The 23,452-nt window shown below is 45.1% G+C and overlaps 1 protein-coding gene across 1 annotated transcript in view; it reads left to right on the forward strand.

The window, feature by feature from the left end:
• The window catches only part of LOC138661657 (lymphocyte antigen 6D-like), a 43,999-nt gene extending 25,649 nt beyond the window's left edge, over positions 1–18,350 (forward strand). The window contains exons 2-4 of the transcript XR_011317956.1: positions 10,732–11,098; positions 14,662–14,793; positions 15,632–18,350. The gene's annotated coding sequence lies outside the window, so the exon portion shown is untranslated. The remainder of the gene's footprint in view (positions 1–10,731; positions 11,099–14,661; positions 14,794–15,631) is intronic.
• The last annotated feature ends 5,102 nt before the right edge of the window (positions 18,351–23,452 follow it).

Here is a 23,452-nt window from a genome sequence, read left to right on the forward strand (position 1 = left end):
TTGAATTTCCACAAAAATTTAAAATAACCAATAAATTTCATTCAACTACACAATTATGTTCCACTTGTTGATTCTTCACCAAAAATTCCACTTGTTGATTCTTCACCAAAAATTTACATTTGGTATCTTTATGTTTGAAGCATGGTATGTGGGAAAAGGTTGAAAAGTTCCAGGGGGCCGAATACTTTCGCAAGGCACTGTAAAACCTATATACACGAGCTAAGCCTGCTCCATACCAGGCAGGTGTACATTGTGTCATACAGCCGGCACCGGCCTCTTGTAACAGCGAGTGGAACAAGCGCTGATCGCTGCTGGTCAACTTTTGTGAATTCCGCTCTTGGGCTCCCTCCGGTGGTTGTAAGTAGCATTTTTGTGAGTTCTGCTCTTGGGCTCCCTCCTGTGGTTTTGAGTGGTATGGCTGCTTCTTGGATTTAGCTTCAGCAGCTGTTTTCACTGATCATCTTTCTGGCTCGGCTATATTAGTCTGGCCTTAACCCTCATTCAATGCCAGTTGTCAATTGTTCCTGCCTGGAGTCAATGCTCCTAGGATTTTCCTAACACTCTGACCAGTTCAGCAAAAGCTAAGTCCTTGCTTGTCCTTTTGCAGTTCACTTGTTGTGGACTTTGTTGTTCTGCACTTTCTATGTTTTGTTCATTTGTCCAGCTTATCAGTATGGATCTATTCAGCTAGGCTGGAAGCTCTGGGCAGCAGAGTTGCCCTCCACACCTTTAGTCAGGTGTGGAGATTTTTGCATTCCTCTGCGGTGGACTTTTTCTAGTTTTTATTACTGACTGCACAGCGTTCTGTCCTGTACTATTTCTATCTAGCTAGAAGTGGCCTCCTGTGCTTAATCTTGTTTCATACTACGTATGTCATTTCCTTCTCCTCTCACAGTCATTACATGTGGGGGGCTAATCTATCCTTTGGGGATTTTCTCTGAGGCAAGATAGTTTTCCTGCTTCTATGTTTAGGGGTAGTTAGCTCTTAGGCTGTGACGAGATGCCTAGGCAGAGTTAGGAGCATTCCACGGCTACTTCTAGTGTTGTGTCGAGCTTAGGGACTGCGGTCAGTATAGTTACCACCTGCTCAGAGCTAGCCGCATGTCGCTCCTTAATCACCAGATCATAACAGTACAACTGGCCAAAAATGAGCTGAATTCATCTCAAAAGAAGGAAAAGAAAAAGAGTTCTGAGCCATTTTTTTTCTCTTTAGTTTGTTTTGTCTTTTTCCTTCCTCATATCTCTGGGTGATTCAGGATTTGGATGCAGGCATGGATGTTCAGGGGTTGTTTTCTCGTGTGGATCAGCTTGCTGCAAGAGTACAGAGTATTCAAGATTATGTTGTTCAGACTCCGGCCTTAGAGCCTAGAATTCCTACTCCGGATTTGTTTTATGGGGATAGATCTCAGTTTTTGAACTTTAAAAATAACTGCAAATTGTTTTTTGCTCTGAAACCCCGTTCCTCTGGTGACCCCATTCAGCAAGTAAAGATAGTTATTTCTCTGCTGCGTGGCGACCCTCAGGACTGGGCATTCTCTCTTGAGTCAGGGGATCCGGCATTGCTCAATATAGATGCATTCCTTCAATCGCTCGGATTATTGTATGACAAACCTAACTCTGTAGAGCATGCTGAGAAAACACTATTGGCCCTGTGTCAGGGTCAGGAAGCGGCAGAATTGTACTGCCAGAAATTTAGAAAATGGTCTGTGCTCACTAAATGGAATGAGGACGCTCTGGCAGCAATTTTCAGAAAGGGTCTTTCTGAAGCCCTTAAAGATGTTATGGTGGGTTTTCCCACGCCTGTTGGTTTGAGCGAATCTATGTCTCTGGCCATTCAGATTGATCGGCGCCTGCGCGAACGCAAAGTGGTGCACCATATGGCAGTGTCCTCTGAGTAGAGTCCTGAACCTATGCAATGTGATAGGATTTTGACTAGAGCAGAACAGAGGGGATACAGACGTCAGAATGGGCTGTGTTTTTACTGTGGCGATTCTGCTCATGCTATTTCTGATTGCCCTAAGCGTATTAAGAGGGTCGCTAGGTCTGTTACCATTAGTACTGTGCAGCCTAAGTTTCTTCTGTCTGTGACCCTGATTTGCTCATTGTCATCTTTTTATGTCATGGCATTTGTGGATTCGGGCGCTGCCCTCAACTTAATGGACTTAGAATTCGCCAGGCGCTGTGGTTTTTCCTTGGAACCTTTGCAGAGTCCCATACCCTTGAGGGGTATTGATGCTACACCATTGGCCAAGAATAAACCTCAGTATTGGACTCAGCTGACTATGTGCATGGCTCCTGCACATCAGGAAGATTGCCGTTTTCTGGTGTTGCATAATTTACATGATGTTGTTGTACTGGGTTTTCCATGGTTACAAGTACACAATCCAGTGCTGGATTGGAAATCAATGTCTGTGACTAGTTGGGGTTGTCAAGGGGTACATAGTGACGCTCCTTTGATGTCAATTTCCTCTTCCCCCTCTTCTGATGTTCCTGAATTTTTGTCAGATTTCCAGGATGTATTCGATGAGCCCAAGTCCAGTTCCCTTCCTCCACATAGGGACTGTGATTGTGCTATTGACTTGATTCCTGGCTGTAAGTTCCCTAAGGGCCGACTTTTCAATCTGTCTGTGCCGGAGCATGCCGCCATGCGGAGCTATGTTAAGGAGTCTTTGGAGAAGGGGCATATTCGGCCGTCTTCGTCACCATTGGGAGCGGGATTCTTTTTTGTTGCCAAGAAGGATGGCTCCTTAAGACCCTGTATTGATTATCGCCTTCTTAATAAGATCACGGTCAAATTCCAATACCCTTTACCTTTGCTCTCTGATTTGTTTGCTAGGATTAAGGGGGCTAGTTGGTTTACCAAGATTGACCTTCAAGGGGCATATAATCTTGTTCGTATTAAACAGGGTGACGAATGGAAAACTGCATTTAACACGCCCGAAGGCCATTTTGAATACCTGGTGATGCCTTTCGGGCTTTCTAATGCTCCTTCTGTATTTCAGTCCTTTATGCATGATATTTTCCGCAATTATCTTGACAAATTCTTGATTGTGTATTTGGATGATATTTTGATTTTTTCCAATGATTGGGAGTCTCATGCGAAGCAGGTCAGGATGGTATTCCAGATCCTTCGTGATAATGCTCTATTTGTGAAGGGGTCTAAGTGCCTATTTGGAGTTCAGAAGGTCTCTTTTTTGGGTTTTATTTTTTCCCCTTCGTCTATAGAAATGGATCCTGTTAAGGTCCAAGCCATTCATGACTGGATTCAACCCACATCTGTGAAGAGCCTTCAGAAATTTTTGGGCTTTGCTAATTTTTATCGCCGTTTCATTGCCAACTTCTCTAGTGTGGTTAAACCCCTGACCGATTTGACGAAGAAAGGCGCTGATGTGACTAATTGGTCCTCTGAGGCTGTTGAGGCCTTTCAGGAGCTTAAACGCCGATTTACTTCTGCCCCTGTCTTGCGTCAGCCGGATGTTTCTCTTCCCTTTCAGGTTGAGGTTGACGCTTCTGAGATTGGGGCAGGGGCCGTTTTGTCACAGAGGAATTCTGATGGTTACTTGATGAAGCCATGTGCCTTCTTTTCCCGAAAGTTTTCGCCTGCGGAATGCAATTATGATGTTGGCAATCGGGAGTTGTTGGCTGTGAAGTGGGCATTTGAGGAGTGGCGACATTGGCTTGAGGGAGCCAAGCATCGCATTGTGGTCTTGACCGATCATAAGAATCTGATTTACCTTGAGTCGGCCAAGCGGCTGAACCCTAGACAGGCTCGGTGGTCCCTGTTTTTCTCCCGTTTTGATTTTGTGGTCTCGTATCTTCCAGGATCTAAGAATGTTAAAGCGGATGCCCTCACTAGGAGTTTTTTGCCGGATTCTCCTGGAGTCCTTGAGCCGGTTGGCATTCTTAGGGAAGGGGTGATTCTGTCTGCCATCTCCCCTGATTTGCGGTGGGCGCTTCGGGAGTTTCAGGCTGATAAACCTGACCACTGTCCTGTGGGGAAGTTGTTTGTTCCTGATAGATGGACAAGTAAGGTAATTTCTGAGGTCCATTGTTCTGTGTTGGCCGGTCATCCTGGGATTTTTGGTACCAGAGATTTGGTTGCTAGGTCCTTTTGGTGGCCTTCCTTGTCGCGGGATGTGCGTTCTTTTGTGCAGTCCTGTGGGACTTGTGCCCGGGCTAAGCCTTGCTGTTCCCGCGCTAGTGGGTTGCTTTTGCCTTTGCCCATCCCGGAGAGGCCTTGGACGCATATTTCCATGGATTTTATTTCGGATCTTCCTGTGTCCCAGAGGATGTCTGTTATCTGGGTGGTTTGTGACCGGTTCTCTAAAATGGTCCATTTGGTACCTTTGCCTAAATTGCCTTCCTCCTCTAATTTGGTTCCATTGTTTTTTCAACATGTGGTTCGTTTGCATGGCATTCCGGAGAATATTGTGTCTGACAGAGGTTCCCAGTTTGTTTCCAGGTTTTGGCGGGTCTTTTGTGCTAGGATGGGTATTGATTTGTCTTTTTCTTCGGCGTTCCATCCTCAGACAAATGGTCAAACTGAGCGAACTAATCAAACCTTGGAGACCTATTTGAGATGCTTTGTGTCTGCTGATCAGGATGATTGGGTGACTTTCTTGCCGTTGGCCGAGTTTGCCCTTAATAATCGGGCCAGTTCGGCTACTTTGGTTTCGCCTTTCTTTTGTAATTTTGGTTTCCATCCTCGTTTTTCTTCAGGGCAGGTTGAGCCTTCTGATTGTCCCGGTGTAGATTCTGTGATGGACAGGTTGCAGCAGATTTGGACTCATGTGGTGGACAATTTGACGTTGTCCCAGGAAAAGGCTCAGCGTTTTGTTAACCGCCGTCGGTGTGTTGGTCCTCGGCTTCGTGTGGGGGATTTGGTATGGTTGTCCTCTCGTCATGTTCCTATGAAGGTTTCTTCCCCTAAGTTCAAGCCTCGGTTTATTGGTCCTTATAAGATTTCTGAGATTATCAATCCTGTGTCTTTTCGTTTGGCCCTTCCAGCCTCTTTTGCCATCCACAATGTTTTCCATAGATCTTTGTTGCGGAGATATGTGGTGCCCGTTGTTCCATCTGTTGATCCTCCTGCCCCGGTGTTGGTTGAGGGGGAGTTGGAATATGTGGTTGAGAAAATTTTGGATTCTCGTTTTTCGAGGCGGAAGCTTCAGTATCTTGTCAAGTGGAAGGGTTATGGCCAGGAGGATAATTCTTGGGTTGTTGCCTCCGATGTTCATGCCGCCGATTTGGTTCGTGCTTTTCATTTGGCTCGTCCTGATCGGCCTGGGGACTCTGGTGAGGGTTCGGTGACCCCTCCTCAAGGGGGGGTACTGTTGTGAATTCCGCTCTTGGGCTCCCTCCAGGGGTTGTAAGTAGCATTTTTGTGAGTTCTGCTCTTGGGCTCCCTCCTGTGGTTTGAGTGGTATGGCTGCTTCTTGGATTTAGCTTCAGCAGCTGTTTTCACTGATCGTCTTTCTGGCTCGGCTATATTAGTCTGGCCTTATCCCTCATTCAATGCCAGTTGTCAATTGTTCCTGCCTGGAGTCATTGCTCTTAGGATTTTCCTGACACTCTGACCAGTTCAGCAAAAGCTAAGTCCTTGCTTGTCCTTTTGCAGTTCACTTGTTGTGGACTTTGTTGTTCTGGACTTTCTATGTTTTGTTCATTTGTCCAGCTTATCAGTATGGATCTATTCAGCTAGGCTGGAAGCTCTGGGCAGCAGAGTTGCCCTCCACACCTTTAGTCAGGTGTGGAGATTTTTGCATTCCTCTGCGGTGGACTTTTTCTAGTTTTTATTACTGACCGCACAGCGTTCTGTCCTGTACTATTTCTATCTAGCTAGAAGTGGCCTCCTGTGCTTAATCTTGTTTCATACTACGTATGTCATTTCCTTCTCCTCTCACAGTCATTACTTGTGGGGGGCTAATCTATCCTTTGGGGATTTTCTCTGAGGCAAGATAGTTTTCCTGCTTCTATCTTTAGGGGTAGTTAGCTCTTAGGCTGTGACGAGATGCCTAGGCAGAGTTAGGAGCATTCCACAGCTACTTCTAGTGTTGTGTCGAGCTTAGGGACTGCGGTCAGTATAGTTACCACCTGCCCAGAGCTAGTCGCATGTCGCCCCTTAATCACCAGATCATAACAGTCAAGCACCCACATGCACTTAAGTAACAAAATCCCGGTGTTATGTCAACTTGAGCAACCATTGACACCCCCCGTCTGCAAACCTCCAAATTTTGGGGTACCAGTGGATGGCCATGGCTTCTGGGGGCCTGCTGTAAGTCCTTCATTGCCGCCATCTTGGGCCTCCTAGAAAGCCCAGCAGAGGAGGTTAGTATTTGAAGTGTAAATTGCAAGTTCAGAAAAGGTTCCAAAAAATAGGGTAGCAAAAAGTATTAAAAATATTTTAAAAATTAAAAATAAAAAAACACATACAGGCTTTAATTATCCCTCTTCCTTTTTTCAATACTAAGAAATAAAAATAAATATATATATGCAGCGCCCCAGAGTCCTGGTGGTTGCAGTAATGTCGCTCTGCCACTAAGGGGAGTGATGTTATGTCTGATTGCACTAAAGGAGTTCACCTGACCAGGTATCACAGTCACACATTACACTTCACAGTTCGGCCACCAGGGGGAGCATAAGGCACTATGTATTAGGCCACTCCTCACACTCTGGTAAAACTGGGGGTTGGACAGGAAGTTAGGGAGAACGCAGCCTGGGAGAGCTCCAGGGAGGACCTGTCAGGGGTGGGTTCCTGGCAGGTACCTAGCAGAGAGGACAGATCATTACGGAGCCGCGCCTGCACTACCTTGCGGCGGCATCCTAAGGAAGGACAAGAAGCGAAGGATATTGTGGAGAAGTGAGAAACGAAATCGCAGCACAAGGAGATAAACTGGTAGGAGTCGTGCTCCGAGATCGGCAACATCCTACTGAGGCGCGTAGCCGGTGGCCGGAACGCCGAGGAAGTAATAGACTTCAAGCATTACTTCAAACAGCGGCAGGACAGTTGATTATAGGTTGGCTATAGACATAGGGGGCAAGCATGGAGAGGGGCGTCTCTAGGGTCCCAGAATAGTTCCGAGCCTACCCGTCATACGGGTGCGTCCTAGCCAGATAAACTTGGGGGACGGAGAAGAGAAAGAACGAATACGAAAGTTGTGAGGACTATCCTGAATGCTCAGCAGGGAAGGACTACAACACACAGGCGCTAGTTGGTAGGCACTGATTTCCACCTGCAAAAAGAACTCTGGATGTGCCTTCGGACCGGCCAGACTCAGCTAGCCCTGTTAGCAGTGCTCTGGATTGCGGATCCCGAAGTCTTCAGTAAAAAAGGTAAAGAGACTGCAACCCTGTATCCTCGTTATTAACTGCGCCTCACATCATCACCACCTACACTACTGGGAAGCCCTGGGGATATATTTCACCTGTGGGAAGGTATACCATCTAGCTGCCATTCCATCACCCCAGCGGACCCCTAAGCAGCGTCAGTCACCCTGACCGAATACCACAGGTGGCGTCACGAACCCTTGACAAACTTTCATCACCCCTTTTATTGGACGCTCCTTAGCAGGGTCACGGACCGGGTCCAGCCACCGTGACAACCCCAGTACCGAGACAGAGAGGAGCGGTACCGAGTACTCCGCGGCCCTGTGTCTGGAGGCACTCTATATATATTTGCTATTGCCCAATTCTTAGCAATATAACATTATTTGGCATGTAGGGTTAGCGCCATGAAAACATTTTTTTCTTCACTTAAAAAATAAAATAAAACAAGATAAATAAAATTTGGTATCGATGTCATCGTGCTGATCTGGAGAATTATATCATCTGGTCATTTTTACTCTTCAATCAATTCCATAAAAATGAAGCCCAAAAAACAATGGGGGAACTGCACTTTTTTTTCTCCACCGTGTCATCTCACTTGGAATTGTTTTTCTTGTCTTCCAGAACATTACATAGTAAAGTGAAAGGTGTCATTCAAAACCACAGCCGTCCAGTAAAAAAGCAAGAACTCATATGGCTATATCAACAGAAAAATAAATAAGTTATGGCTCTTGTAGGGAAGGAAAAAAAGTGAAACAATTTATATTCATTCTGTTAGGAAGTGGTTAATGTTGATAAGTCTGACCTATCCTACGGCACCCTCGTGATAAACTGATTGAAGATACCACTGTTGTGAATGGGAGGCGGCACAGCTCTGTACATTGTGTTGTGGCCATGAATGGTACTGCAAATTGGACCTCCACCAATCTCATAGTGATTTTGATATGATGACCTAACGTAAAGACCCCATACACATTAGAATAAGGTTGACCAAACCTGCCAATATCAACTAGTTTGACAGACACTCCAATGGGTATGGAGGCACTGACTATCGAGGGAGACGTCGATTGGACATGTTCGATTTCGTACTGCTGATCTCCCTGTCCTCCTGGAGATAAGCTGCTGGCAGAGTTATCTGATGGTATATTTTTCATAGAAAACGCAGGAGCACTGATTCAGCCAACTATGGCAGAGTTGGCTGAGATGTCTGTCAGTTGAACGATTGGCCAGAGCATTGTTTGGTTGACAGCCATCTAATGTGTATGGCCGGGTTAAGGATAGATGAAAACAGCCAATACTTTCAAAGGAGTTGTCCGAAAAATAACAAATATTATCTATCCAAAGGGTATATGATAAATGACACATATGATCTCTGGAGGACTGACTGCTGGGACCCTTGTAAGGCTATGTGCACACGTAGGAAAAGAGGTGCAGAATTTTTTGCTCAAAATCCGCATCTCCTGGCAGAATCCGCAGCTGCGGATTTGCAACGGATTTTGTGCAGTTTTTATGCGGAATTGATGGGGATTTTGTCTGGTTTTTCTGCGGTTTTTGCCACTGTGGATTTTTAACATGGAGGGGTGCAGAAACGCTGCAGATCCGCACAAAAGAAGTGACATGCACTTCTTTGAAATCCGCAGCAATTCCGCACTGATTTTTCTGCACCATCTGCACAGCTTTTTTTTAATCCCATTGAATAACATTGTACTATACATCACAGTGCGTGGAAAAATCCACTGCAGATCTGCAGCAAATCCGCATCGTGTCCACATAGCCTTAGAGGGTAGAAAGCGGAAGATGTAATTAATTAACGTTCCCCAGCCTTCACAACCAAATGTTGCCATCTGCCGGTCAAACCGAGCAGACAGAAACTGTAAGATGGTGGAAGCATTCCTGGTGGGAAGAACTTGAAAGGTGAGAAGACAGCTGGGGTGCAATTGTTAAATATAAAAGGTCGGGATGGCGAAGTAGAAACTCTGTTGGTGCCAGGATGTGAGAAGGAGAACTTGTGTTCATCCACGAAGCATCGATACAGAAGAGTAGCTTGATACTGAAGCAGGTGAGACATCGTTGGTCAAGCACAAATGACAGACTTCGTTGGTCAAGACCCAAAGTTCAGACTTCGCAGGTCAAGACTCAGAGCCCAGACTTTGCAGGACAAGGCCCAATGTCCAGACTCGGCAGGTCAAACACCAAATGTCGGGTGCTGATATTTGGACAGGAGGGAACGTCTGTCATGCTGATTACAAGTTCTGAGTGAATCAGTGCTTTACTTCCAGCTTAGACATACAGTACAGGGTGTGGTCGTGGGTTGCGCTTGAGGGAGCGAAGGTGGTCAGTAAGACAAACCCATTGAGTGCCAAGCGACTCATCTATTGAGGACTTGCTGCCTAGCGAGAAGTACCGGTGACCCCTGTTAGGGCCAGTGTAACAATCAAGAGCACCTGAAAAGAGTACAACAGTGATGGGCCCAGCATTGAGAGTGACGCCCGTCAAGTTAAGACATAAAGGCATCAATAGATGTTCAACTGTTAGATAATAACGACGGTGCATATAAACAGAACATTGAGTAAAATATTACATTCAGCTTAATAAGTATCGCAACATACTGTGCTACCCTTATTGTTATTACTTCCAATATTGCATCTATCTATCTATCTATCTATCTATCTATCTATCTATCTATCTATCTATCTATATCCTTATGTCTAGATCCCATCTGTGTTAAAGTGTTGGTTGACTACCTCTACCTTCCCCTTGTCTGCATTGTTACATCCAAGTAATCTGCTTACACCCTCATCACGAGAACAAGAATCGAGCAGTAGCGAGTCACTCCATTCACCACTGCTCCATTCTCTGTTGATAGGAGCGGTGGTCGCACATGCTCACTACTGCTCCATTCAAACAGCAGACCTCTTCTGTTTTTGAGATCGATGAGGTCTCAAGCAACAGAACCCTGAGCAATCATACCATTATCATCTATCCTTTGGGAAATTGGTGTTTTTTTTTACGGACCAATCCATTTAAGCCTCTATATCTACAATCCACCAGTGATTCTGAACCATGATTACCACTAGCTCAGTCACTTATGGGTTATCTTATAGACAGTAGATGCTTTGAAGGTGACATCGAGCTAATGCTACTGGTTCCCAGTGCATCAACTCAAGTCACCCATATGCTACGTTAGCCCCTTGAAAAATCCTTGGAAAGTCAGGCCATACATCCTAGGCAGAAGGCACCAGGGTTCTTTGATGTACGAATGAAAGTAGAGGTTCCTCAAGGTGATACCGTAGGCAGAAGACCTAAGAGAGATCTTTCTACAGGTAAATCAAGGTAAGTAGATGTTTTAGGGTTTGTAAAGACATCACGTAATGTAATCCTGAAAATATGTTTTATTTTTATGTACAGTACAGGGATAATGAGCATCAGTGACGCTTGACCATCAAGTCAACAAAAAGATGTAATTAGCACTTCATACCACACCTCGCCTCCACTGCCACAAATATGTACATCCTGAATTCTCTTCCTCCCACTCCTTGTATTTACCACTGAAACCAAAGCCCCACCTTGAAACTCCCAAGGGTGAAGAGAGCCCCCATATAGAGCACCTTAATAAACCGGCAACCAGTGTATTCCCAACTCCCGAAGAGCCAAGCTACACCTAAGCTCCTCGATATACGGCTTACTTCCCAATACAGGAATTTGTGACTACTTCAATATAAGAGGATGGTCTCCTACTTGCTGCTGTGTCTTCTAGCCATTTGTGCAATTCCAGGTATGTACTTATATATATTTATTGAAGTTCTTATATTGCTTCTCCAAAGTGCAAGGACTACCAATGGTGCCACCAGCTTCAGCCTATGTTGCTCAGGGGAGGATAAACCAATGTGCTCATGTTGCAACCTATATTACAGTCCAAAGCTGTAGTCACAATTCTGCAGACTTAAAAGTTAAGATCTTCTATCATTTCCTGAGTAGATAATGTTTGCACAAAGCTTGTTTAGGTATCAAGTATAGTCTTAACCCCAAGTACAGGTGCACTAAAACTAATTGCTCCTCCTTGGAATCTAGAAGCTCAGATAAGCTACTTGGGATATGCTTACACACAAGATTGATGAGGGTTTCTAGTAATAACCACCTTAATTATGAATGCAGCCCTGAGGTATAAAACAAGATGTAGATTAGGTTCAATAATTAAATATAATTTACTGAAATTTTTCATACATGTATCTGAACTGTTAATTGGTGGTCATAAAAGCACTATTAGTACATTTCCTATTGATATCCAAAGCTTATTCAAAAAGTAATTGAAGTAGAATTTTATCTGAAGCAGAATCCACTCCAAAAAAAACTCTTTGTGAACAAACTAGATGAGAACACAAAGTTTTGTGAGTAGTTTTTGTATCAGAATCTAAGTGGAACCTGAGCAGAAACTCTCCGAATCCTCCTCAAAATCTCAAATGTCTTCCAAAACTTGGAGTTTTTATTCAATGTTGGCTTAGAAAACTCTACAAAAAGACTCAGTGTGCACTAAGTCAATATGTCATTTCTTGAGATGTTTCTGCTTGAAAAAAAACATTCTCTGAATTGGCTTCTGAATTAACTAAAGCAGAAAAAAAAAAATTCAATAGGTAACAACGGCATCAAAAAGCACACCAAAAAAATTACTATTTTGAAGCTTTTTAATGAGAATTTTTCAGCCTGAGAAATCCACGTCAAGAAAACTCTGCTTGAAGATATCCTAAGACTATGGTATATTTAAACTTGGTAAATCTGGAACACATATTACCTAACAAAATGAGGTTAATCTACAGCAAAATGCAAATTCTGTGAGGATGAATTTCAGGATATGCTAGGATGGTCAACAAAATAAATGACCGGGAGGTCGGGGTGCCAACTGTTGGTAAAGCCAGCTACTCCTGACTTCATTCCTCCAGAGTAGATGGCCTCATATGTGTAGGGCTTTTTCCATCCAACCGTGGTGGTGTTGCTCATTAATCTGAGAAAGCTTTATATGCCACAGATATGCAAGTTTATTTTTTACCCTTAGGGAGAATCTGGTCAAACAAGTTTCCATATCTCAACTTCCTGGACCCCTGTGTGACACAGAGGAAGAGAAGTGAGATAATGGGTCTATAGTTGCTCCTGAATTCTGAGGTTTTGGGAGGCATCTGGGGAAGCTGTATCAGGCCATTGTTATAGAAGGAGCTGCTGATAATAACAAAAACATATTTCTGTCCACCACCAAAAAACAACGGGTGACATGTTTGTAACCTCAGAAAACAAGCCCATTATCCTCTTGTTATCCGCCCTGATATTTTCCATCAACGACGAGTCTTCTGTTGGCTAAGACCATCATTAGTGGTAATGACTTGATCAGAATCATGAATCACAGACTGTGTATGATCTCAAAAAAACAAACCACAATACAGGAGCCGCTACAATAAAGGGTCCGCTTGTGCTCATGATACACAAAGTGGCTTCATGAGAAATGCACATGAAAGAAGATCGGCTGCTGGATTACACCTCCTTACAGTCCCATGACTTGGACTCTCCAGATATCGACACTAGTTATGGCCATAGTTGGCTAAAATTAAAACAAATATTTTGACCATTAGGTACAAATCTTTGACTTACCTTGGTTATTTTAAGTCCCCCATAAATATTAAATACTTCTTAGCCGAATGATCATTCAGCTGGCAGCTGTGTCTCCCGAATCCTCCATATGGAGGAGCAATCGATTCAGCAGAGCTCTCTTTTGTTCTCCATGAGAGAACTGCTGCCAGACCCCTTTGTCACCTCCAGACCCTTCTGTCACCTCCAGACTCCTCTACCCCCTAGGTCCTTCTTTCACCTCCAGACCCCTCTATCCTCCCAGACTCTTCTGTCATCTTCAACCTACTCTATCCCATCCAGAATCTTGTCCACCTCCAGACCACTTTGTCCCCTCCAGATCTCTCAATCACCTCCAGACCCTTTTGTCATCTCCAGACCCTTTTATCGCTTCCAGACTTCTCTATCCCCTCCAGACTCTTGCCCTCCTTCATACCCCCTGCCCCTCCAGACCCCTTCTACCCTTCCAGATTCCTCTATCCCTTCCAGACCCCTATGCCCTCCAGACTCTTGTCCCCCTCCAGACTGCTCTATCACTTGAAGAATTCTCTATCCCCCCAAGTCTCCTGTCACTCCCAGACCCCCAAGTCACCTCCAGACTCCCTCTATTCCCTCGAGACCCTTCTGTCGCCTTCAGACTCCTCTATTGCCTTAAGTCCCCTCTGTCACCCTCCAGACCCCTCAGTCTTCTCCAGACTCCTCTGGCACCTCCAGACTCCTCTATCTCCTACAGGCCCCCTTGTCCTCTCAAGAACCCTCAGTCCTCTCCAGACTCGTCAGTCCCCTACAGACCTCTCAATCCCTTCCAGACTCCTGTGTCACCTCCAGACTTCTCTACCCCCTCCAGACTCCTCTATTACCTCCACAACCTGTCACCTCCAGACCCTTCGTTTACCTCCAGACCATTCTGTCACCTCCAGACTCCTCCATATCCTCCAGATTCGTCTATGTCCTTCAGGCTATTATTCCCCTCCAAATCCTTCTGTCCCCTCCAGACTCCTCTAACACCTCTATACCTCTCTGTCACCTCCAGACTTATCTGTCCCCTCCAGACCACTCAGTCCCTTCAAGACCCCTCAGTCACCTCCAGACTTCTTTATTCCCTTCAGAATTTCTGACCCCTCCCACATTTAAAAAAAAAATGGCGAGAGCATCAGAAAAAGGTGCCAAGTAGCAAATTTTAGAACCATCACAATTGTGATTCATGGCCCTTTATAAATGTCTTCTGTAACAATCACAGTTACTGTTTTAGCCAATACCCATCAACACTTAGAGGGAGCTTAGGAGCAGTCTTAAGGCATACAGTTAAAGGGGTTGTCCAAGATTTAGAAAGTAAAAATCCAGGTGTCAAAAAAAAGTACTCAGCTTTTAAAACCTCATCAATTCATTGAGATGTTCTGGTGGCAACTCATCAGTATATCATGTGATTGGTGAGCGTTTTCTCTCCATTCTGGGTTATATGGGGGTCCTGAGCGTTAAGGACTCCCATTCCTGGTGTTTACGTGCTATAAGCCTTGCCATGTTGAGACCAGCCTAATATATAGTTTCCTCTAAATCAGTGGTGGGCACCTCGTTACCCTCCTGACTCGACCACCCCATTTTTCTAGGCATGCTTCATAATTACGTTACAACATCTCAAGTATGACCACAACCACTGTGCCCAGAGTAGTTACAGCACCGCTAATATAATTAATTTCTAATTGTTCTATATGTTGTTTCTTTTAGGACAAGGCCAGACAACAGTAAGAGAGTGTAATGCCTGTAATTTTAGGTTTTTATCCACTTGTTTTTTAACCACGTCCTACAGAGCTCAATGTCAAGAAAATTCATTCTGTGGAGTCACTAACTACAACTTAGGTAAGTGTTCATTATGACTATTAAGTGTGACTACAAAATAATGGTTTACCCATGAATTCCTCCTGTAAGATCAGACCATACTAACTGCACATAGTTATACATCCCATATAAATCACAGATATGATGGTGATGAAATAAATGGGGCCATGAATAGGATAAGGCGGCATATGGAGATTTCATGTATCATCTGATGCCATCTAGTTGACCAAGTAAAACGTTCTTGAGATGGTATCCACATGAGATGGTAGCTGACCGGTCATTCCATTGACAGCTATTATTCCAGAACCTCAACCCCACCACCCCTCCCAACACAAATTCGTGTCCCCCATTGTCTTCTAAAGTACTTCTCTGCCAGAGACTTTTGGTGGTGGATTGTCTCTTCTAGGAACAAAGGGCTTATGTGATGAGATCCAAGAACTGATCTTTCTCTTCCTCAATATCAGCCATTGGGATTAAGTCAAGAGGCCTCCATACCCATTAGATGGTTGTCCAGTCTTGCCAAAATCGATAGGTGTGGTTGACACTGACCTACAGTATCTGGCCAGCTTTAGAGTTAAACCAAGCATAGCTAAAAATAAAGCTCAACTAGATTACAGTTAGACTGGTGGTCCGTCTACGCCCATCCTACGTACAACCTGGTTTGACCTATGTTCCATAAAAGACGTCTATGAAAAATAATTCTATGTTTTACCACGTCCTACTGTATGTCATATATTGAATTGATATGGAGACTTCCAATTGGGACACAAAATGCTCCCGAAGTGCATATTGATCTTTCATGGCTCTGTATTACTAAAGTGTCATCTTGATTTCTTTTTTTTTTTTCTCCGAAAAACAGCAAACATTGCTTTTTTTGCTAAAACTGGATGCTTTGAGTCAACAATCTGCAATCAGAGCCTACAAGGTACAGGTGTCCTCAAATTTGTGTTCGGCAATACCACCTGCTGTATATCGAATCTGTGCAATGGAAGCTTCACAGCTCAAGCTCCTCACCTGGCTGTTCTAGGACTGCTCAGCGTTTTCCTGATCTATATCATGTCTTGAAGACATCCATGTTTCTCCGAAGGCTTTTATGAACAAACCATATGGTTAATAATGTCCTCAGCCGATGCTCCTACACTTACCCTGGATGGACCTAACTTGGAAGACTTATTTTTCTCTGCACATTCCAGAGATGATCGTAAAATCACCGGCTAAAACATAATTATGTCCTTAATATTCTCCCCTCTTATTCTATCATTAGCACTTCCAAGTTTCGGGTGATATTCTGATTTTATGTATTAAAAGAATAATCATTTTATAATTAAAACTTCTGTCCTTTCTTCTACTTTACTCGATTCATCTCTATTTTTAAGATCTTTGCTCGAAAGTCCATCTATGAGCTATTTGATTGCATTTTTGTATGTAATACTACATTTCTCCAGTAGTGGCCACTATAAGGACAAGTAGATCTTTAGTCTAGTGGGCGGCCCCAATTACTGAATGACTGTGCATAAGTAGGACCGCCCACTGGACTCCTAACCATATCAAACAATAAAAGACACAATTCATACTGAATCTTTTCCCACAAAACTATATATAAATTTGCTTCTCTTGATCTGCCCACAGATATTACTACATGTATGACATCCCAGGAAATTGATAATACCATAGCCCCCTTTAAATAAACTAAATATACTTTATTAGCATGATGTTTTGTGCCTAGTTTAGAGATATAATGGAAAATATGTACAGGTTTCTAATCTTCGGACTTGTGTCCTCCTGGGATAAATTTGGCAGGCCTATATTTCGACATTCTGGAAACGGATGGAAATGCCTTCTCGGCCAATACCTGGATGAAGCGGGCCATGACTGCGGACACTGAGCGCTGGAGCGTGCATTTTCAGTCCTTTCCACTGTGTTGAAATGGGCAAGCGGGAACTAGGTGGGCATCCGAACAGGAGCTGCGGGGAATCGTTAAGCATGAGTATCCCCTTTTAACCAAAAACAGAAAATTATTTAAGCTTTTCAACAGATATCCCGATGTGAAAGGGCATAGGAACCTCTCTGGTCATGTTTTTAAACCTAAATATTGGCGATGAGCGAACGTGCTGGGATAAGGTGATATCTGAGCATGATCAGGAGCATAACACCTTCTCCGAGCATGTTTGCTCATCACTAATAAATATACATAAATTTGGCTAAAAAAAATTGAAAAGGGGTTTTATTACATATTTTAGACTGATTGACTTCTACAGCCTCTATGTATCACTGTACAGACGCAGAATGAGTGAATTGTTAGTGAGCTCCTTTGACGGCAGGACCCTTTCCCTCTTCTACTAAATCGTTTAGTACCATGACTCAACTTTGATTTGGCCATAAATCAGTCTAGCTCAGGCTTCAAAAGAAGACAGGGGGAGGTCTAAGGGAAAGGATCAACATTGACTAGTAGGATTGTTACATCAATAAGCGGTACTAGAGTTCAAGTCCTCTTTCCCTTTGCATAGGAAAATACACATAAAAGTTGCAAATTCCCTATTGTGAGAATGAGGACACTGCTAACACATTCTGCAATCTGCTATGTACAATGATACATAGAGGCTGTAGAAGCAAAATATCCAAAATTTGTAATTAAACTCTACAGCAGATATGCTTTTTAGCCAAAAATACATGCATTTTAATTGAAAAAAAAAAGAAATATCTTTTAAATTGTACATTTATCAAAAAAATTACAGGATTATTATTTTTTTTCCCCAACCTTTAGATGTAGCCCCTAAATTGTGCCGGAATTGGGTGTTTCTAACATGAAGATATCTAATATTTCTGTCTGTTTGACAAACAAGAAGTAACTGAGGCTTTTTGAGTGAGCCGAGGTGGAGATCTCCATTGTGCTCCAATCCCATACCATAAATTCTATGTCTTAAAATGAGCAAACAGCTTTCTCCCTGTGTCACATTCAGTCCAGAAATTATTATTTTCTTTCCAGGCCACTTATACTAATCGTCACCGAAAAATGAAAAATTGTAATTTAGAATCAGGAGAATCTAAAACATTGCAAGCCGCTGACCCTTATCTACTCATTAATTACATATTATTAATTATAGGACAATATTATATATTTTACTTGATATTTGTACTGCATCTTAGAGCTACAAATAAGCCTCTTTGCAGAAACTCAGTCTAGATGCATGCACGCTAAATGAGAGGTAAAATGAAAAAAAACCCGATAAAGCTGTTTGCTGAAGGACTTTGAGGGTCACAAGGAACCAGTCATGTCTTAAAGGCGCTGTACGAAACTGCATAAAAACAAGGGTCTGATCTCTGTCCAGAAACAGCGCCACTTTAATCCAGAGGCTGTGTCTGGTACTGCAACAATTACGCAAATTGGACAGAGCTACAATACCAGACAAAACTGTGGTTTCTGACCGCCTGAGAATATAACTTGTAAAACTGGTGACAACTGTGATTCTCTCTGTGGATAATAGAGGCAGCCGTTCTGCACGATGGCCATACTAATGTCACATTTATAAATGCCGATGCAATTATAACCATTATTAAAGTTTGTTTTAATTATTAAATGTCTGGTGTCGTGATGTACAAAGTGAGTGGCCTTTTTATTGTGAATGATTATGGATAGTTCATAGCCAGGGGCATAACGACCGCCGTCACAGAGGCCTGTGAGAGTGGGAACCCGCTGACGTCAGCACAAACTTCAACTGGATGTCGACCCCTGTCGGGTCCGTGCGCGGCAATACATGTTGACGACGGTGGTGAGGCGGCAGCTCGGGTGGTGGTGAGGAGGCAGCGGCTCGGGTGGTTGGTGAAGTGGCAGCGGCTTGGGTGGTTGGTGAGGCGGTAGCTCGGGTGGTTGGTGACGTGGCAGCGGCTCAGGTGGTTGGTGAAGTGGCAGCGGCTCGGGTGGTTGGTGAGGCGGTAACTCGGGTGGTTGGTGACGTGGCAGCGGCTCGGGTGGTTGGTGAGGCGGCAGCTCGGGTGGTGGTGAGGCGGCAGCTCAGTTATTTCAGGCTGCAGGCTTTCCTGAAGAGATGGGTTTTCAGGTTCAGTCTAAAGGATCCGAGAGTGGTGGATAATCGGACGTGTTGAGGCGCTGAATTCCAGAGGATGGGGGATATTCGGGAGAAATCTTGGAGGCGGTTGTGTGAGGAACGACTAAGGGTACCGTCACACAGTGCCATTTTGATCGCTACAACGGTACGATTCGTGACGTTCCAGCGATATCCATACGATATCGCTGTGTCTGACACGCAGCAGCGATCAGGGACCCTGCTGAGAATCGTACGTCGTAGCAGATCGTTTGGAACATTCTTTCGTCGCTGGATCTCCCGCTGTCATCACTGGATCGGTGTGTGTGACACCGATCCAGCGATGCGTTCGCTTGTAACCAGGGTAAACATCGGGTTACTAAGCGCAGGGCCGCGCTTAGTAACCCGATGTTTATCCTGGTTACCAGCGTAAATGTAAAAAAAACCAAACAGTACATACTTACATTCCGGTGTCCGTCAGGTCCCTTGCCGTCTGCTTCCCGCACTGACTGACTGCCGGCCGTAAAGTGAAAGCAGAGCACAGCGCGCTGTGCTGTGCTTTCACTTTACGGCCGGCAGTCAGTCAGTGCGGGAAGCAGACGGCAAGGGACAGACACCGGAATGTAAGTATGTACTGTTTGGTTTTTTTTTACGCTGGTAACCAGGGTAAACATTGGGTTACTAAGCGCGGCCCTGCGCTTAGTAACCCGATGTTTACCCTGGTTACCCGGGGACTTCGGCATCGTTGGTCGCTGGAGAGCTGTCTGTGTGACAGCTCTCCAGCGACCACACAACGACTTACCAACGATCACGGCCAGGTCGTATCGCTGGTCGTGATCGTTGGTAAATCGTATAGTGTAACGGTACCCTAAGTGTGGAGGAGAGTAGGAGGTCTTGGGAGGATCGGAGATTACATGAGGGAAGATATTGGGAGATTACTTCAGAGATATAGGGAGGGGACAGGTTGTGGATGGCTTTGTAGATCAGTGTTAGTAGTTTGAACTGGATTCGTTGGGGAATTGGGAGCCAATGAAGGGATTTGCAGAGGGGAGAAGCAGGGGAGTAGCGAGGAGAGAGGTGGATTAGCCGGGCAGCAGAGTTAAGGACAGACTGGAGTGGTGCAAGCGAGTTAGCAGGGAGGCCACAGAGGAGGGTGTTGCAGTAATTGAGGCGGGAGATGATGAGGGCATGCACAAGAGTTTTGGTAGATTGAGGGCTGGATGGATTCTGGCAACAGGAGGTGGCAAGAGTTTGGACGTGCGGTTTGAAGGACAGGGCTGCAGGAGACAGGTGCGGGACAGGGACAGGTGCGGGAGAGAGCGTGATACTGTTTACCATAATAGATAGATCAGGTAGGGGGGATACGCAAGATGGGGGAGTTTTAGGAAGTGAGAGGTGAAGAAGGAGGATATGGCTGACAGACACTCTGGGATTCTGGACATGTGACATCTGGGCCAGAGAGGTAGAGTGTCGTCTGCATACAGGTGGTACTGGAAGCCATGGGACTTTATGAGTTGTCCTAGGCCAAGGGTATAGTTGGAAAAAAGTAGGGACCCCAGGACAGAGCCTTGAGGGACTCTAACAGAGAGAGGGCAGGATGAGGAGGTAGTGTGGGAGTGGGAGACGCTAAATGTGCGGTCAGAAAGGTATGAGGAGATCCAGGACAGGGCAAGGTCTTTGATGCCAAGCGAAGAAAGAATCTGTAGCAGTAGGCAGTGGTCGACTGTGTCGAAGGCAGAGGACAGGTCGAGGAGGAGGAGGATGGAAAACTGTCTGTTAGCTTTGGCTGTGAGTAAGTCATTAGTAATTTTTGTCAGGGCAGTTTCGGTGGAGTGGTGGGGGCAGAATCCAGATTGGAGGCTGTCAAGGAGAAAGTTAGATGAGAGGTGGGAGGAAAGATGAGCATGGACATGCTGCTCAAGGAGTTTTGAAGCAGTGATATGGGGCAATAGCTGGGCATAGCAGATGACATTATATATATATATTTATATATACACACATCTACTATATAATTGTCTAAGGGTCACTTCCGTCTGTCTGTCTTTCTGTCACAGATATTCATTGGTCGCGGCCTCTGTCTGTCATGGAATCCAAGTCGCTGATTGGTCGCGGCAAAACAGCCACGACCAATCAGCGACCGGCACAGTCCGGCGGCAATATGGCCGCTCTTTCCTCCCTGCAGTCAGTGCTCCATACTCCCCTCTGGTCATCCAGTTAGCCCTCACACAGGGTTAACGCCAGCGTTACCGGAGCGCGGTGTAACGCACTCCGGTTACACAGCTATTAACCCTGTGTGACCAAGTTTTTACTATTGATGCTGCGTATGCAGCATCAATAGTAAAACGATCTAATGTTACAAATAATAATAATAAAAAAAACAACGTTATTCTCACCCTCCGACGTCGAGTCCTGTCCGTCGGTAGGTTCTAAGGATGCTATGGGAGAAGGACCTGCCATGACATCACGGTCATGTGACTGCGACGTCATCACAGGTCCTGCGCGCCTACGTGAGAAGGACCTGCCATGACGTCATGGTCATGTGACCGCGACTTCATCACAGGTCCTGCGCGCCTGCGCGAGAAGGACCTGCCATGATGTCACGGTCATGTGACAGTGACGTCATCACAGGTCCTGTGCTCATAGTCATGGGACCGGAAGCTGCCGTGTGCACCGTACACAGGAGCCAGGACTAAGGTGAGTATATGTTTATTTTTTATTTTAAGTCACTGGCCAATATACTACATTACTGGGCAACATACTACGTGGCTGACCAATATACTACATACTACGTGGCTGTGCAATATACTACGTGGCTGGGCAATATACTACGTAGCTGGGCAATATACTACGTGACTGGCCAATATACTACGTGACTGGCCAATATACTACGTGACTGGGCAATATATTACGTAGCTGTGCAATATACTACGTGACTGGCCAATATACTACGTGACTGGCCAATATACTATGTGACTGGCCAATATACTACGTAGCTGGGCAATAAACTATGTGGCTGGGCAATATACTACGTGGCTGGGCAATATACTACATCGCTGGGCAATATACTACGTGACTGGGCAATATACTACGTCGCTGGGCAATATACAACGTCGCTGGGCAATATACTACATGACTGGGCAATATACTACGTGGACATGCATATTCTAGAATACCCGATGCGTTAGAATCGGGCCACCATCTAGTCTACTATATAATTGTCTAAGGGTCACTTCCGTCTGTCTGTCTTTCTGTCTGTCTTTCTGTCACGGATATTCATTGGTCGCGGCCTCTGTCTGTCATGGAAATCCAAGTCGCTGATTGGTCGTGGCAAAACGCCCACGACCAATCAGCGATGGGCATAGTCCGGCCGCAAAATGGCCGCTCCTTCCTCCCCGCAGTCAGCGCCCGCTCCGTACTCCCGTCCAGTCAGTCCTCACACAGGGTTAATGGCTGCGTTACACCGCGTTATGCCGCGGTGTAACGCACTCCGTTAGCGCTGCTATTAACCCTGTGTGACCAACTTTTTTACTATTGATGCTGCCTATGCAGCATCAATAGTAAAAATATCTAATGTTAAAAATAATAAAAAAAATAAAAAATCGTTATATACTCACCGTCCGTCGGCCCCTCGGATCCACAACAGGCCTTTACCGCTACTCGCGACGTTCCGGTGACCGCTCCATGCATTGTGATCTCGCGAGATGATGACATAGCGGTCTCGCGAGACCGCTACGTCATCATCTCGCGAGACCGCAATGCACTCTTGAGACCGGAGCACGTGAGGAGCGTCGGTAACCGCTTCGCCATGATCCGTGGGCCAATGGAAGGTGAGTATATAACTATTTTTTATTTGAATTATTTTTTTAACAGGGATATGATGCCCACATTGCTATATACTGCGTGGGCTGTGCAATATACTACGTGGGCTGTGCAATATACTACGTGGGCTGTGCAATGTACTGCGTGGGCTGTGCAATATACTACGTGGGCTGTGCAATATACTACATGGGCTGTGCAATGTACTGCGTGGGCTGTGCAATATATTACGTGGGCTGTGCAATAGGCTCTGCAATATACTATGTGGGCTGTGCAATATACTACGTGGGCAGTGCAATATACTACGTGGGCTGTGCAATAGGCTGTGCAATATACTGCGTGGGCTGTGCAATATACTGCATGGGCTGTGCAATATTCTTCGTGGCTGGGCAATATACTACGTGGGCTGTGCAATAGCCTGTGCAATATACTACGTGGGCTGTGCAATATAATATGTGGGCTGTGCAATAGGCTGTGCAATATACTACGTGGCCTGTGCAATATACTACGTGGGCTGTGCAATATACTACGTGGCCTGTGTAATATACTACGTGGGCTGTGCAATATACTACGTGGGCTGTGCAATATACTACGTGGGCTGTGCAATAGGCTGTGCAATATACTGCGTGGGCTGTGCAATATACTGCATGGGCTGTGCAATATTCTTCGTGGCTGGGCAATATACTACGTGGGCTGTGCAATAGGCTGTGCAATATACTACGTGGGCTGTGCAATATAATACGTGGGCTGTGCAATAGGCTGTGCAATATACTATGTGGCCTGTGCAATATACTACGTGGGCTGTGCAATATACTACGTGG

The sequence above is a fragment of the Ranitomeya imitator genome, chromosome 2, assembly GCF_032444005.1.
Source record: "Ranitomeya imitator isolate aRanImi1 chromosome 2, aRanImi1.pri, whole genome shotgun sequence".
Classification (NCBI taxonomy): Eukaryota; Metazoa; Chordata; class Amphibia; order Anura; family Dendrobatidae; genus Ranitomeya; species Ranitomeya imitator.